Here is a 17668-nt window from a genome sequence, read left to right on the forward strand (position 1 = left end):
GTAAAATAAAAACAAGATAACATGGGATTTGAACCAATGACAGTCTTAATTTGATAGTGCAAACCCAACACCTTACTAACTGTGCTAAGCAGACTGTGCATAACAAACACACAATTTATCAGAGATTTAAGTGAATAAGCTACAGTGTCCAAGGTACTAAACATAATATATTCTATGGGGTGTCATAAGCAAGTCAGAATACTTTCCTACTAAATTTATAAGACATAAGCATTCAATATTTGAGAAAACAAAGATAAAATAAAGCTATCTATTGGGTTTCACTAAAAAGTCCATTGGAAGATTTGATTATTGTTGTTAAAATACATATGCATTACATTGTATAGAGCCACAAACCACACTAGTAAAATAAAATCATGCTTATATGGGATTCAAAACAACAGCAGTCGTAATTTGATAGTGCAAACCCAACACCTTACCAACTGTGCTAACCAGTCTGTGCATACCAGTCTCACAATTTATCAGAGATTTAAGTAAATAAGCTACAATGTCCAAGGTACTAAACATGATATATTCTATGGGGTGTCATAAAAAAGTCATTAGAATACTTTCCTACTAAAGTTATAAGACATATGCATTCAATATTTGAGTACACAAATAGAAAATAAAGCTATCTATTGGGTTTCACAAAAAAAAACCATTGGAAGACTCTACTAATGTTGTTAAAAGGCATAGGCATTCCTATTATAGAGCCACAAACCACACTATTAAAATAAAAACATGACAACATGGGACTCGAACCAATGACAGTATTAATTTAATAGTGCAAACCCAACACCTTACCAACTGTGCTGACCAGTCTGTGCATACCAGTCTCAGGTACTAAACATACTATATTCCATGGGGTGTCATAAGCAAGTCATTAGAATACGTTCCTACTAAATTTATATGACATATGCATTCAATATTTGAGTAAACAAAGAGAAAATAAAGCTATTTATTGGGTTTCACTAAAAAGTCCATTGGAAGACTTGACTATTGTTGTTAAAAGACATAGGCATTCATATTGTAGAGCCACAAACCACACTAGTAAAATTAAAACATGATAACATGGGATTCGAACCAATGACAGCCTTAATTTGATAGTGCAACCCAACACCTTACTAACTGTGCTAACCAGACTGTGCATACTAGACACATAATTTATCATAGATTTAAGTGAATAAGCTACAGTGTCCAAGGTACTAAACATAATATATTCTATGGGGTGTCATAAGCAAGTCATTAGAATACTTTCCTACTAAATTTATAAGACATAAGCATTCAATATTTGAGTAAACAAAGATAAAATAAAGCTATCTATTGGGTTTCACTAAAAAGTCCATTGGAAGACTTGACTATTGTTGTTAAAAGACATAGGCATTCATATTATAGAGCCACAAACCACACTTGTAAAATAAAAACATGATAACATGGGATTCGAACCAATGACAGTCTTAATTTGATAGTGCAAACCAAACACCTTACTAACTGTGCTAACCAGACAGTGCTTACCAGACACACAATTTATCAGAGATTTAAGTGAATAAGCTACAGTGTCCAAGTTACTAAACATAATATATTCTATGGGGTGTCATAAGCAAGTCATTAGAATACTTTCCTACTAAATTTATAAGACATAAGCATTCAATATTTGAGTAAACAAAGAAAAAATAAAGCTATCTATTGGGTTTCACTAAAAAGTCCATTGGAAGATGTGATTATTGTTGTTAAAATACATATGCATTACATTGTATAGAGCATGGGTCTTCATCCTGTGGCCCTCCAGCTGCTGTGAAACTACACATCCCAGCATGCCCTGCCACAGTTTTGCTATTAAGGTATGCTAAAACTGAGGCAGGGCATGCTGGGATATGTAGTTCCACAGCAGCTGGAGGGTCGCAGGTTGAAGACCCATGGTATAGAGCCACAAACCACACTAGTAAAATAAAAACATGCTTACATGGGATTCAAACCAACGACAGTTGTAATTTGATAGTGCAAACCCAACACTTTACCAACTGTGCTAACCAGTCTGTGCATACCAGTCACACAATTTATCAGAGATTTAAGTAAATAAGCTACAATGTCCAAGGTACTAAACATAATATATTCTATGGGGTGTCATAAACAAGTCATTAGAATACTTTCCTACTAAAGTTATAAGACATATGCATTCAATATTTGAGTAAACAAAGAGAAAATAAAGCTATCTATTGGGTTTCACTAAAAAAAACCATTGGAAGACTCTACTAATGTTGTTAAAAGACATAGGCATTCCTATTATAGAGCCACAAACCACACTAGTAAAATAAAAACATGACAACATGAGACTCGAACCAATGACAGTCTTAATTTAAAAGTGCAAACCCAACACCTTACCAACTGTGCTAACTAGTCTGTGCATACCAGTCCAAAGTACTAAACATACTATATTCCATGGGGTGTCATAAGCAAGTCATTAGAATACTTTCCTACTAAATTTATATGACATATGCATTCAATATTTGAGTAAACAAAGAGAAAATAAAGCTATCTATTGGGTTTCACTAAAAAGTCCATTGGAAGACTTGACTATTGTTGTTAAAAGACATAGGCATTCATATTATAGAGCCAAAAACCACACTAGTAAAATAAAAACAAGATAACATGGGATTTGAACCAATGACAGTCTTAATTTGATAGTGCAAACCCAACACCTTACTAACTGTACTAACCAGACTGTGCATAACAGACACACAATTTATCAGAGATTTAAGTGAATAAGCTACAGTGTCCAAGATACTAAACAGAATATATTCTATGGGGTGTCATAAGCAAGTCAGAATACTTTCCTACTAAATTTATAAGACATAAGCATTCAATATTTGAGAAAACAAAGAAAAAATAAAGCTATCTATTGGGTTTCACTAAAAAGTCCATTGGAAGACTTGACTATTGTTGTTAAAAGACATAGGCATTCATATTATAGAGCCACAAACCACACTAGTAAAATAGAAACATGATAACATGGGATTCGAACCAACAACAGTCTTAATTTGATAGTGCAAACCCAACACCTTACTAACTGTGCTAACCAGACTGTGCATACCAGATACACAATTTATCAGAGATTTAAGTGGATAAGCTACAGTGTCCAAGGTACTAAACATGATATATTCTATGGGGTGTCATAAGCAAGTCAGAATACTTTCCTACTAAATTTATAAGACATAAGCATTCAATATTTGAGAAAACAAAGATAAAATAAAGCTATCTATTGGGTTTCACTAAAAAGTCCATTGGAAGACTTGACTATTGTTGTTGTTAAAAGACATAGGCATTCATATTATAGAGCCACAAACCACACTAGTAAAATAGAAACATGATAACATGGGATTCGAACCAACAACAGTCTTAATTTGATAGTGCAAACCCAACACCTTACTAACTGTGCTAACCAGACTGTGCATACCAGACACACAATTTATCAGAGATTTAAGTGGATAAGCTACAGTGTCCAAGGTACTAAACATGATATATTCTATGTGGTGTCATAAGCAAGTCATTAGAATACTTTCCTACTAAATTTATAAGACATAAGCATTCAATATTTGAGTAAACAAAGAAAAAATAAAGCTATCTATTGGGTTTCACTAAAAAGTCCATTGGAAGATTTGATTATTGTTGTTAAAATACATATGCATTACATTGTATAGAGCCACAAACCACACTAGTAAAATAAAATCATGCTTATATGGGATTCAAACCAACAGCAGTCGTAATTTGATAGTGCAAACCCAACACCTTACCAACTGTGTTAACCAGTCTGTGCATACCGGTCACACAATTTATCAGAGATTTAAGTAAATAAGCTACAATGTACAAGGTACTAAACATGATATATTCTATGGGGTGTCATAAAAAAGTCATTAGAATACTTTCCTACTAAAGTTATAAGACATATGCATTCAATATTTGAGTAAACAAATAGAAAATAAAGCTATCTATTGGGTTTCACAAAAAAAAACCATTGGAAGACTCTACTAATGTTGTTAAAAGGCATAGGCATTCCTATTATAGAGCCACAAACCACACTATTAAAATAAAAACATGACAACATGGGACTTGAACCAATGACAGTATTAATTTAAAAGTGCAAACCCAACACATTACCAACTGTGCTGACCAGTCTGTGCATACCAGTCTCAGGTACTAAACATACTATATTCCATGGGGTGTCATAAGCAAGTCATTAGAATACGTTCCTACTAAATTTATATGACATATGCATTCAATATTTGAGTAAACAAAGAGAAAATAAAGCTATTTATTGGGTTTCACTAAAAAGTCCACTGGAAGACTTGACTATTGTTGTTAAAAGACATAGGCATTCATATTGTAGAGCCACAAACCACACTAGTAAAATAAAAACATGATAACATGGGATTCGAACCAATGACAGTCTTAATTTGATAGTGCAAACCCAACACCTTACTAACTGTGCTAACCAGACTGTGCATACTAGACACATAATTTATCATAGATTTAAGTGAATAAGCTACAGTGTCCAAGGTACTAAACATAATATATTCTATGGGGTGTCATAAGCAAGTCAGAATACTTTCCTACTAAATTTATAAGACATAAGCATTCAATATTTGAGTAAACAAAGATAAAATAAAGCTATCTATTGGGTTTCACTAAAAAGTCCATTGGAAGACTTGACTATTGTTGTTAAAAGACATAGGCATTCATATTATAGAGCAGCGTTTTTCAACCGCTGTGCCGCGGCACACTAGTGTGCCGTCAGCGGTTGCCAGGTGTGCCGCAGCCTGCCGCTCACCGACCACCAGCGATGCCCTGCACAGTGCTCCGCCGCCCGCCCACCAGTGCTCCACTGCCGCACTCAAGAGATACCTGGGTCCTCCTCCTCTTGCCGTCATCCACGGGCAGCACATTCAGCTCTCCTGCTGCCCGGCCTGTGACCTATGATGACATGCTGTGACACGCTGCATTCCCGCCCGCGCTTGGTGCTGGTGTGTGCTGCAGCCTGCCCTGCTCTGCTCGTCCTATTCCAGCTGGGATATACACGACTCCAGGCTGACATTACAGTGGGGGCTGTGAGTACTTTTACAGGGGAGGGGGGGGGAGTGTGCGTGTGCGTGCCATTACTGTGGGCCTGTGAGTACTATTACATGGGGGGGGGGCAGTGTGTGTGCCATTAGTGTGTGTGGGGGGGGGGAGGGGGGGCAGTGTGAATTACTGTGGGGGTCAGTGTGGTTTTTTTCCCCGTGGGTAACTGATAGCATGCCTTGAGAATTTTAAAGGCTTGTTAGGCGTGCCGCGAGTCGAGAAAGGTTGAAAATCACTGTTATAGAGCCACAAACCACACTAGTAAAATAAAAACATGATAACATGGGATTCGAACCAATGACAGTCTTAATTTGATAGTGCAAACCAAACACCTTACTAACTGTGCTAACCAGACAGTGCATACCAGACACACAATTTATCAGAGATTTAAGTGAATAAGCTACAGTGTCCAAGTTACTAAACATAATATATTCTATGGGGTGTCATAAGCAAGTCATTAGAATACTTTCCTACTAAATTTATAAGACATAAGCATTCAATATTTGAGTAAACAAAGAAAAAATAAAGCTATCTATTGGGTTTCACTAAAAAGTCCATTGGAAGATGTGATTATTGTTGTTAAAATACATATGCATTACATTGTATAGAGCCACAAACCACACTAGTAAAATAAAAACATGCTTACATGGGATTCAAACCAATGACAGTTGTAATTTGATAGTGCAAACCCAACACTTTACCAACTGTGCTAACCAGTCTGTGCATACCAGTCACACAATTTATCAGAGATTTAAGTAAATAAGCTACAATGTCCAAGGTACTAAACATAATATATTCTATGGGGTGTCATAAACAAGTCATTAGAATACTTTCCTACTAAAGTTATAAGACATATGCATTCAATATTTGAGTAAACAAAGAGAAAATAAAGCTATCTATTGGGTTTCACTAAAAAAACCATTGGAAGACTCTACTAATGTTGTTAAAAGACATAGGCATTCCTATTATGCAGCCACAAACCACTCTAGTAAAATAAAAACATGACAACATGAGACTCGAACCAATGACAGTCTTAATTTAATAGTGCAAACCCAACACCTTACCAACTGTGCTAACCAGTCTGTGCATACCAGTCCAAGGTACTAAACATACTATATTCCATGGGGTGTCATAAGCAAGTCATTAGAATACTTTCCTACTAAATTTATATGACATATGCATTCAATATTTGAGTAAACAAAGAGAAAATAAAGCTATCTATTGGGTTTCACTAAAAAGTCCATTGGAAGACTTGACTATTGTTGTTAAAAGACATAGGCATTCATATTATAGAGCCAAAAACCACACTAGTAAAATAAAAACAAGATAACATGGGATTTGAACCAATGACAGTCTTAATTTGATAGTGCAAACCCAACACCTTACTAACTGTACTAACCAGACTTTGCATAACAGACACACAATTTATCAGAGATTTAAGTGAATAAGCTACAGTGTCCAAGGTACTAAACATAATATATTCTATGGGGTGTCATAAGCAAGTCAGAATACTTTACTACTAAATTTATAAGACATAAGCATTCAATATTTGAGAAAACAAAGAAAAAATAAAGCTATCTATTGGGTTTCACTAAAAAGTCCATTGGAAGACTTGACTATTGTTGTTAAAAGACATAGGCATTCATATTATAGAGCCACAAACCACACTAGTAAAATAGAAACATGATAACATGGGATTCGAACCAACAACAGTCTTAATTTGATAGTGCAAACCCAACACCTTTCTAACTGTGCTAACCAGACTGTGCATACCAGACACACAATTTATCAGAGATTTAAGTGGATAAGCTACAGTGTCCAAGGTACTAAACATGATATATTCTATGGGGTGTCATAAGCAAGTCATTAGAATACTTTCCTACTAAATTTATAAGACATAAGCATTCAATATTTGAGTAAACAAAGAAAAAATAAAGCTATCTATTGGGTTTCACTAAAAAGTCCATTTGAAGATTTGATTATTGTTGTTAAAATACATATGCATTACATTGTATAGAGCCACAAACCACACTAGTAAAATAAAATCATGCTTATATGGGATTCAAACCAACGACAGTAGTAATTTGATAGTGCAAACCCAACACCTTACCAACTGTGCTAACCAGTCTGTGCATACCAGTCAAACAATTTATCAGAGATTTAAGTAAATAAGCTACAATGTCCAAGGTACTAAACATGATATATTCTATGGGGTGTCATAAAAAAGTCATTAGAATACTTTCCTACTAAAGTTATAAGACATATGCATTCAATATTTGAGTAAACAAAGAGAAAATAAAGCTATCTATTGGGTTTCACAAAAAAAACCATTGGAAGACTCTACTAATGTTGTTAAAAGACATAGGCATTCCTATTATAGAGCCACAAACCACACTAGTAAAATAAAATCATGATAACATGAGACTCGAACCAATGACAGTCTTAATTTAATAGTGCAAACCCAACACCTTACCAACTGTGCTAACCAGTCTGTGCATACTAGTCCAAGGTACTAAACATACTATATTCCATGGGGTGTCATAAGCAAGTCATTAGAATACTTTCCTACTAAATTTATATGACATATGCATTCAATATTTGAGTAAACAAAGAGAAAATAAAGCTATCTATTGTGTTTCACTAAAAAGTCCATTGGAAGACTTGACTATTGTTGTTAAAAGACATAGGCATTCATATTATAGAGCCACAAACCACACTAGTAAAATAGAAACATGATAACATGGGATTCGAACCAACAACAGTCTTAATTTGATAGTGCAAACCCAACACCTTACTAACTGTGCTAACCAGACTGTGCATACCAGACACACAATTTATCAGAGATTTAAGTGGATAAGCTACAGTGTCCAAGGTACTAAACATAATATATTCTATAGGGTGTCATAAGCAAGTCATTAGAATACTTTCCTACTAAATTTATAAGACATAAGAATTCAATATTTAAATAAACAAAGAGAAAATAAAGCTATCTATTGGGTTTCACTAAAAAGTCCATTGGAAGACTTGACTATTGTTGTTAAAAGACATAGGCATTCATATTATAGAGCCACAAACCACACTAGTAAAATAAAAACAAGATAACATGGGATTCGAACCAATGACAGTCTTAATTTGATAGTGCAAACCCAACACCTTACTAACTGTGCTAACCAGACTGTGCATACAAGACACCCAATTTATCAGAGATTTAAGTGAATAAGCTACAGTGTCCAAGGTACTAAACATAATATATTCTATGGGGTGTCATAAGCAAGTCAGAATACTTTCCTACTAAATTTATAAGACATAAGCATTCAATATTTGAGTAAACAAAGAGAAAATAAAGCTATCTATAGGGTTTCACTAAATAGTTCATTGGAAGACTTGACTATTGTTGTTAAAAGACATAGGCATTCATATTATAAAGCCACAAACCACACTAGTAAAATAGAAACATGATAACATGCGATTCGAACCAACGACAGTCTTAATTTGATAGTGCAAACCCAACACCTTACTAACTGTGCTAACCAGACTGTGCATACCAGACAAACAATTTAGCAGAGATTTAAGTGAATAAGCTACAGTGTCCAAGGTACTAAACATAATATATTCTATGGGGTGTCATAAGCATGTCATTAGAATACTTTCCTACTAAATTTATAAGACATAAGCCTTCAATATTAGAGTAAACAAAGAGAAAATAAAGCTATCTATTGGGTTTCACTAAAAAGTCCATTGGAAGACTTGACTATTGTTGTTAAAAGACATAGGCATTCATATTATAGAGCCACAAACCACACTAGTAAAATAAAAACATGATAACATGGGATTCGAACCAATGACAGTCTTAATTTGATAGTGCAAACCCAACACCTTACTAACTGTGCTAACCAGACAATGCATACCAGACACACAATTTATCAGAGATTTAAGTGAATAAGCTACAGTGTCCAAGGTACTAAACATAATATATTCTATGGGGTGTCATAAGCAAGTCATTAGAATACTTTCCTACTAAATTTATAAGACATAAGCATTCAATATTTGTGTAAACAAAGAAAAAATAAAGCTATCTATTGGGTTTCACTAAAAAGTCCATTGGAAGATTTGATTATTGTTGTTAAAATACATATGCATTACATTGTATAGAGCCAGAAACCACACTAGTAAAATAAAAACATGCTTACATGGGATTCAAACCAATGACAGTTGTAATTTTATAGTGCAAACCCACCACTTTACCAACTGTGCTAACCAGTCTGTGCATACCAGTCACAAAATTTATCAGAGATTTAAGTAAATAAGCTACAATGTCCAAGGTACTAAACATAATATATTCTATGGGGTGTCATAAACAAGTCATTAGAATACTTTCCTACTAAAGTTATAAGACATATGCATTCAATATTTGAGTAAACAAAGAGAAAATAAAGCTATCTATTGGGTTTCACTAAAAAAACCATTGGAAAACTCTACTAATGTTGTTAAAAGACATAGGCATTCCTATTATAGAGCCACAAACCACACTAGTAAAATAAAAACATGACACTCGAACCAATGACAGTCAATTTAATAGTGCAAACCCAACACCTTACCAACTGTGCTAACCAGTCTGTGCATACCTGTCCAAGGTACTAAACATACTATATTCCATGGGGTGTCATAAGCAAAACATTAGAATACTTTTCTACTAAATTTATATGACATATGCATTCAATATTTGAGAAAACAAAGAGAAAATAAAGCTATCTATTGGGTTTCACTAAAAAGTCCATTGGAAAACTTGACTATTGTTGTTAAAAGACATAGGCATTCATATTATAGAGCCAAAAACCACACTAGTAAAATAAAAACAAGATAACATGGGATTTGAACCAATGACAGTCTTAATTTGATAGTGCAAACCCAACACCTTACTAACTGTGCTAACCAGACTGTGCATAACAGACACACAATTTATCAGAGATTTAAGTGAATAAGCTACAGTGTCCAAGGTACTATACATAATATATTCTATGGGGTGTCATAAGCAAGTCAGAATACTTTCCTACTAAATTTATAAGACATAAGCATTCAATATTTGAGTAAACAAAGACAAAATAAAGCTATCTATTGGGTTTCACTAAAAAGTCCATTGGAAGACTTGACTATTGTTGTTAAATGACATAGGAATTCATATTATAGAGCCACAAACCACACTAGTAAAATAAAAAGTTGATAACATGGGATTCGAACCAATGACAGTCTTAATTTGAAAGTGCAAAGTCAACACCTTACTAACCGTGCTAACCAGACTGTGCATACCAGACATACAATTTATCAGAGATTTAAGTGAATAAGCTACAGTGTCCAAGGTACTAAACATAATATATTCTATGGGGTGTCATAAGCAAGTCATTAGAATACTTTCCTACTAAATTTATAAGACATAAGCATTCAATATTTGAGTAAACAAAGAGAAAATAAAGCTATCTATTGGGTTTCACTAAATAGTTCATTGGAAGACTTGACTATTGTTGTTAAAAGACATAGGCATTCATATTGTAGAGCCACAAACCACACTAGTAAAATAAAAACATGATAACATGGAATTCGAACCAATGACAGTCTTAATTTGATAGTGCAAACCCAACACCTTACTAACTGTGCTAACCAGTCTGTGCATACTAGACGCACAATTTATCAGAGATTTAAGTGACTAAGTTACAGTGTCCAAGGTACTAAACATAATATATTCTATGGGGTGTCATAAGCAAGTCAGAATACTTTCCTACTAAATTTATAAGACATAAGCATTCAATATTTGAGTAAACAAAGATAAAATAAAGCTATCTATTGGGTTTCACTAAAAAGTCCATTGGAAGACTTGACTATTGTTGTTAAAAGACATAGGCATTCATATTATAAAGCCACAAACCACACTAGTAAAATAGAAACATGATAACATGTGATCCGAACCAACGACAGTCTTAATTTGATAGTGCAAACCCAACACCTTACTAACTGTGCTAACCAGACTGTGCATACCAGACAAACAATTTATCAGAGATTTAAGTGAATAAGCTACAGTGTCCAAGGTACTAAACATAATATATTCTATGGGGTGTCATAAGCAAGTCAGAATACTTTCCTACTAAATTTATAAGACATAAGCATTCAATATTTGAGTAAACAAAGATAAAATAAAGCTATCTATTGGGTTTCACTAAAAAGTCCATTGGAAGACTTGACTATTGTTGTTAAAAGACATAGGCATTCATATTATAGAGCCAGAAACCACACTAGTAAAATAAAAACATGATAACATGGGATTCGAACCAATGACAGTCTTAATTTGACAGTGCAAACCCAACACCTTACTAACTGTGCTAACCAGACAGTGCATACCAGAAACACAATTTATCAGAGATTTAAGTGAATAAGCTACAGTGTCCAAGGTGCTAAACATAATATATTCTATGGGGTGTCATAAGCAAGTCATTAGAATACTTTCCTACTAAATTTATAAGACATAAGCATTCAATATTTGAGTAAACAAAGAGAAAATAAAGCTATCTATTGGGTTTCACTAAAAAAACCATTGGAAAACTCTACTAATGTTGTTAAAAGACATAGGCATTCCTATTATAGAGCCACAAACCACACTAGTAAAATAAAAACATGACACTCGAACCAATGACAGTCTTAATTTAATAGTGCAAACCCAACACCTTACCAACTGTGCTAATCAGTCTGTGCATACCTGTCCAAGGTACTAAACATACTATATTCCATGGGGTGTCATAAGCAAATCATTAGAATACTTTTCTACTAAATTTATATGACATATGCATTCAATATTTGAGTAAACAAAGAGAAAATAAAGCTATCTATTGGGTTTCACTAAAAAGTCCATTGGAAAACTTGACTATTGTTGTTAAAAGACATAGGCATTCATATTATAGAGCCAAAAACCACACTAGTAAAATAAAAACAAGATAACATGGGATTCGAACCAATGACAGTCTTAATTTGATAGTGCAAAGTCAACACCTTACTAACCGTGCTAACCAGACTGTGCATACCAGACATACAATTTATCAGAGATTTAAGTGAATAAGCTACAGTGTCCAAGGTACTAAACATAATATATTCTATGGGGTGTCATAAGCAAGTCATTAGAATACTTTCCTACTAAATTTTTAAGACATAAGCCTTCAATATTTGAGTAAACAAAGAGAAAATAAAGCTATCTATTGGGTTTCACTAAAAAGTCCATTGGAAGACTTGACTATTGTTGTTAAAAGACATAGGCATTCATATTATAGAGCCAGAAACCACACTAGTAAAATAAAAACATGATAACATGGGATTCGAACCAATGACAGTCTTAATTTGACAGTGCAAACCCAACACCTTACTAACTGTGCTAACCAGACAGTGCATACCAGAAACACAATTTATCAGAGATTTAAGTGAATAAGCTACAGTGTCCAAGGTGCTAAACATAATATATTCTATGGGGTGTCATAAGCAAGTCATTAGAATACTTTCCTACTAAATTTATAAGACATAAGCATTCAATATTTGAGTAAACAAAGAGAAAATAAAGCTATCTATTGGGTTTCACTAAAAAAACCATTGGAAAACTCTACTAATGTTGTTAAAAGACATAGGCATTCCTATTATAGAGCCACAAACCACACTAGTAAAATAAAAACATGACACTCGAACCAATGACAGTCTTAATTTAATAGTGCAAACCCAACACCTTACCAACTGTGCTAATCAGTCTGTGCATAACTGTCCAAGGTACTAAACATACTATATTCCATGGGGTGTCATAAGCAAATCATTAGAATACTTTTCTACTAAATTTATATGACATATGCATTCAATATTTGAGTAAACAAAGAGAAAATAAAGCTATCTATTGGGTTTCACTAAAAAGTCCATTGGAAAACTTGACTATTGTTGTTAAAAGACATAGGCATTCATATTATAGAGCCAAAAACCACACTAGTAAAATAAAAACAAGATAACATGGGATTTGAACCAATGACAGTCTTAATTTGATAGTGCAAACCCAACACCCTACTAACTGTGCTAACCAGACTGTGCATAACAGACACACAATTTATCAGAGATTTAAGTGAATAAGCTACAGTGTCCAAGGTACTATACATAATATATTCTATGGGGTGTCATAAGCAAGTCAGAATACTTTCCTACTAAATTTATAAGACATAAGCATTCAATATTTGAGTAAACAAAGACAAAATAAAGCTATCTATTGGGTTTCACTAAAAAGTCCATTGGAAGACTTGACTATTGTTGTTAAAAGACATAGGCATTCATATTATAGAGCCACAAACCACACTAGTAAAATAGAAACATGATAACATGAGATTCGAACTAACGACAGTCTTAATTTGATAGTGCAAACCCAACACCTTACTAACTGTGCTAACCAGACTGTGCATACCAAATGCACAATTTATCAGAGATTTAAGTGAATAAGCTACAGTGTCCAAGGTACTAAACATAATATATTCTATGGGGTGTCATAAGCAAGTCATTAGAATACTTTCCTACTAAATTTATAAGACATAAGCATTCAATATTTGAGTAAACAAAGAGAAAATAAAGCTATCTATTTGGTTTCACTAAAAAGTCCATTGGAAGACTTGACTATTGTTGTTAAATGACATAGGAATTCATATTATAGAGCCACAAACCACACTAGTAAAATAAAAAGTTGATAACATGGGATTCGAACCAATGACCGTCTTAATTTGATAGTGCAAAGTCAACACCTTACTAACCGTGCTAACCAGACTTTGCATACCAGACATACAATTTATCAGAGATTTAAGTGAATAAGCTACAGTGTCCAAGGTACTAAACATAATATATTCTATGGGGTGTCATAAGCAAGTCATTAGAATACTTTCCTACTAAATTTATAAGACATAAGCATTCAATATTTGAGTAAACAAAGAGAAAATAAAGCTATCTATTGGGTTTCACTAAATAGTTCATTGGAAGACTTGACTATTGTTGTTAAAAGACATAGGCATTCATATTGTAGAGCCACAAACCACACTAGTAAAATAAAAACATGATAACATGGAATTCGAACCAATGACAGTCTTAATTTGATAGTGCAAACCCAACACCTTACTAACTGTGCTAACCAGTCTGTGCATACTAGACGCACAATTTATCAGAGATTTAAGTGACTAAGCTACAGTGTCCAAGGTACTAAACATAATATATTCTATGGGGTGTCATAAGCAAGTCAGAATACTTTCCTACTAAATTTATAAGACATAAGCATTCAATATTTGAGTAAACAAAGATAAAATAAAGCTATCTATTGGGTTTCACTAAAAAGTCCATTGGAAGACTTGACTATTGTTGTTAAAAGACATAGGCATTCATATTATAAAGCCACAAACCACACTAGTAAAATAGAAACATGATAACATGTGATTCGAACCAACGAGAGTCTTAATTTGATAGTGCAAACCCAACACCTTACTAACTGTGCTAACCAGACTGTGCATACCAGACAAACAATTTATCAGAGATTTAAGTGAATAAGCTACAGTGTCCAAGGTACTAAACATAATATATTCTATGGGGTGTCATAAGCAAGTCATTAGAATACTTTCCTACTAAATTTATAAGACATAAGCCTTCAATATTTGAGTAAACAAAGAGAAAATAAAGCTATCTATTGGGTTTCACTAAAAAGTCCATTGGAAGACTTGACTATTGTTGTTAAAAGACATAGGCATTCATATTATAGAGCCAGAAACCACACTAGTAAAATAAAAACATGATAACATGGGATTCGAACCAATGACAGTCTTAATTTGATAGTGCAAACCCAACACCTTACTAACTGTGCTAACCAGACAGTGCATACCAGACACACAATTTATCAGAGATTTAAGTGAATAAGCTACAGTGTCCAAGGTACTAAACATAATATATTCTATGGGGTGTCATAAGCAAGTCATTAGAATACTTTCCTACTAAATTTATAAGACATAAGCATTCAATATTTGTGTAAACAAAGAAAAAATAAAGCTATCTATTGGGTTTCACTAAAAAGTCCATTGGAAGATTTGATTATTGTTGTTAAAATACATATGCATTACATTGTATAGAGCCAGAAACCACACTAGTAAAATAAAAACATGCTTACATGGGATTCAAACCAATGACAGTCGTAATTTTATAGTGCAAACCCACCACTTTACCAACTGTGCTAACCAGTCTGTGCATACCAGTCACAAAATTTATCAGAGATTTAAGTAAATAAGCTACAATGTCCAAGGTACTAAACATTATATATTCTATGGGGTGTCATAAACAAGTCATTAGAATACTTTCCTACTAAAGTTATAAGACATATGTATTCAATATTTGAGTAAACAAAGAGAAAATAAAGCTATCTATTGGGTTTCACTAAAAAAACCATTGGAAAACTCTACTAATGTTGTTAAAAGACATAGGCATTCCTATTATAGAGCCACAAACCACACTAGTAAAATAAAAACATGACACTCGAACCAATGACAGTCTTAATTTAATAGTGCAAACCCAACACCTTACCAACTGTGCTAACCAGTCTGTGCATACCTGTCCAAGATACTAAACATACTATATTCCATGGGGTGTCATAAGCAAGTCATTAGAATACTTTTCTACTAAATTTATATGAAATATGCATTCAATATTTGAGTAAACAAAGAGAAAATAAAGCTATCTATTGGGTTTCACTAAAAAGTCCATTGGAAAACTTGACTATTGTTGTTAAAAGACATAGGCATTCATATTATAGAGCCAAAAACCACACTAGTAAAATAAAAACAAGATAACATGGGATTTGAACCAACGACAGTCTTAATTTGATAGTGCAAACCCAACACCTTACTAACTGTGCTAACCAGACTGTGCATAACAGACACACAATTTATCAGAGATTTAAGTGAATAAGCTACAGTGTCCAAGGTACTATACATAATATATTCTATGGGGTGTCATAAGCAAGTCAGAATACTTTCCTACTAAATTTATAAGACATAAGCATTCAATATTTGAGTAAACAAAGATAAAATAAAGCTATCTATTGGGTTTCACTAAAAAGTCCATTGGAAGACTTGACTATTGTTGTTAAAAGACATAGGCATTCATATTATAGAGCCACAAACCACACTAGTAAAATAGAAACATGATAACATGAGATTCGAACTAACGACAGTCTTAATTTGATAGTGCAAACCCAACACCTTACTAACTGTGCTAACCAGACTGTGCATACCATACGCACAATTTATCAGAGATTTAAGTGAATAAGCTACAGTGTCCAAGGTACTAAACATAATATATTCTATGGGGTGTCATAAGCAAGTCATTGGAATACTTTCCTACTAAATTTATAAGACATAAGCATTCAATATTTGAGTAAACAAAGATAAAATAAAGCTATCTATTGGGTTTCACTAAAAAGTCCATTGGAAGACTTGACTATTGTTGTTAAAAGACATAGGCATTCATATTATAGAGCCACAAACCACACTAGTAAAATAGAAACATGATAACATGCGATTCGAACCAACGACAGTCTTAATTTGATAGTGCAAACCCAACACCTTACTAACTGTGCTAACCAGACTGTGCATAACATACACACAATTTATCAGAGATTTAAGTGAATAAGCTACAGTGTCCAAGGTACTATACATAATATATTCTATGGGGTGTCATAAGCAAGTCAGAATACTTTCCTACTAAATTTATAAGACATAAGCATTCAATATTTGAGTAAACAAAGATAAAATAAAGCTATCTATTGGGTTTCACTAAAAAGTCCATTGGAAGACTTGACTATTGTTGTTAAAAGACATAGGCATTCATATTATAGAGCCACAAACCACACTAGTAAAATAGAAACATGATAACATGAGATTCGAACTAACGACAGTCTTAATTTGATAGTGCAAACCCAACACCTTACTAACTGTGCTAACCAGACTGTGCATACCAGACGCACAATTTATCAGAGATTTAAGTGAATAAGCTACAGTGTCCAAGGTACTAAACATAATATATTCTATGGGGTGTCATAAGCAAGTCATTAGAATACTTTCCTACTAAATTTATAAGACATAAGCATTCAATATTTGAGTAAACAAAGATAAAATAAAGCTATCTATTGGGTTTCACTAAAAAGTCCATTGGAAGACTTGACTATTGTTGTTAAAAGACATAGGCATTCATATTATAGAGCCACAAACCACACTAGTAAAATAGAAACATGATAACATGCGATTCGAACCAACGACAGTCTTAATTTGATAGTGCAAACCCAACACCTTACTAACTGTGCTAACCAGACTGTGCATACCAGACAAACAATTTATCAGAGATTTAAGTGAATAAGCTACAGTGTCCAAGGTACTAAACATAATATATTCTATGGGGTGTCATAAGCAAGTCATCAGAATACTTTCCTACTAAATTTATAAGACATAAGCCTTCAATATTTGAGTAAACAAAG

Source organism: Pseudophryne corroboree, chromosome 3, assembly GCF_028390025.1.
Source record: "Pseudophryne corroboree isolate aPseCor3 chromosome 3, aPseCor3.hap2, whole genome shotgun sequence".
Taxonomy (NCBI): domain Eukaryota; kingdom Metazoa; phylum Chordata; class Amphibia; order Anura; family Myobatrachidae; genus Pseudophryne; species Pseudophryne corroboree.